A 1,741-nucleotide genomic window follows, 5' to 3' on the forward strand; every position below is an offset into this window, starting at 1 on the left:
TGTTAAATTTAAATTTTCCAATATTTATAATAATTTCCCAATTTATTAAAACCCCAAAAAAAAACATAAAAAATGGTAATGCTCAACCTCCTTTAAAGGATATTAAAGTGTCCGTTTTCTAATATAATTTTTTGGAATTTTTCCCCCAAAAATTTCCCCAGCCCCAAAAAAAAAGTTTTGTTTTTTTTAAAATTTAATGCTCAAAATTCCCCATTTGGGGATTTTTTAAAAAATTTTCCATTACGTAAAATTTTCTTTATTTTTTGGGGTTTTCCCCAAAGTTTCCCCATTAAAATTTTCCAGATTTTTTGGCACAAAAAAAATTCTTTCTTTCTAAAATTAAGGCTACTAATACTGTAAAAATTTATTTAAATATAAATAAATTTTTATTCTTAGTTTTTTTGGTACCTGCCCTTTTTTTTTGGTGCTTTCCGGAGGTTAGCCCAAACTTCATTTGATCCGTATTTTTCTTTTTTAAAACAACAAAATTTGTTTCCTTCCCCCTCATTCCTGGCCCAAAAAATTTTTTACACAAAAAAATTAAATTTTTTTAAAAAAAAACTATAAGTTGTAGTTTTTATCAAAAATTTCCTGTCCCCCCCCCCCCCCAAAAATTTTATTGTGGGGGGAGGGGGTTCCCTGGAGGGTTCAGAGTCCCATCTTCCAGTTTTACCGAAATGCGGAAAAAACCCCAAGGGGGGCAAAAGGGTTCTTGGAAATTTTCTGCTTTTCCAGGGAATTGAAGCCCACTGTTTTTTGTTTAAAAAAACAAGACTATTAAAATTTTTTTATAAATATCCCCAATAAGTTTCCCTTTTATATTTTTTTTTTTATAAATATTAAAAATAACCAAGTCCCCTTTCCCCCCCCCAAAAATTCCATAACCCACGGGGGTGCATTTCCCCACCCTGCCAAAAAAATTGAAAAAATTCTCCCACAAATTTGGCCCAAAGGTATAACGCAAGAAAACCCTTTGGCAACCCCTTTGAGAAAAAACCCAAAAAACGAATTTTTAAAAAAGGAAATAATAAAAATTTAATATTTATAAAAAAGATTCCTTTTTTGGTAACTTTCCCAAAGGGGACAAAGAAAATGGAAAAAAAGGCTTAATGAAAAACTGAAAAAAAAATAAAAATGGAAAATTTAGAAAATTTTTTAAATTAAACAAAACGAAAAAAGGAAAAAAAAAACAAACCCAAAATTTTAAAAAAAATTAAAAAACAAAAAAAAAAAAAGGCCCCCTAGCATTCCACCTCTGAAAAAAATTTCAGATCCCATCTCTGGGCTCAAAGCTTTTCCACAAACCAACACCCCAGAGAAAATCTTTGGAAAACCCCTTTTAAAGGGGGAAGAAAATTTTTCACCCCTCAAAAGGTCTTTTCCCCGGGGTTATTTAAATGGGGTTATTTTTAAAAATTTTTCTTTTAGTAAAAGGGAAGGGGGGCCCAAAAAAAAATGGAAAAAAAAATGTTTATGAATTATAAAAAAATATAATAATAAAAATTTAAAAATTTTTAAAAAAATTTTAAACAAAAAAAGTAAAAAAAAAAAAAAAAAAAATAAAAAAAATTAAAAAATATAAATAAAAAAAATAATTATAATTTACTATATAAAGTTTTAATAAAAATTTTTTAAATTTATTAAAAATTATAAATTTGTGAATTTGTTTTTAATATAATTAAATTTATATATAAAAAAAAAAAAAAAAAAAAAAAAAAAAAAAAAAAAAAAAAAAAAAAAA

General features: G+C 26.2%; 1 protein-coding gene across 1 annotated transcript in view; it reads left to right on the forward strand.

Moving 5' to 3' along the window:
* The window catches only part of LOC119590630, a 22,302-nt gene that overhangs the window by 16,576 nt on the left and 3,985 nt on the right, over nucleotides 1-1,741 (forward strand).

The sequence above is a fragment of the Penaeus monodon genome, chromosome 27 (assembly GCF_015228065.2).
Source record: "Penaeus monodon isolate SGIC_2016 chromosome 27, NSTDA_Pmon_1, whole genome shotgun sequence".
In the NCBI taxonomy this organism is placed as follows: domain Eukaryota; kingdom Metazoa; phylum Arthropoda; class Malacostraca; order Decapoda; family Penaeidae; genus Penaeus; species Penaeus monodon.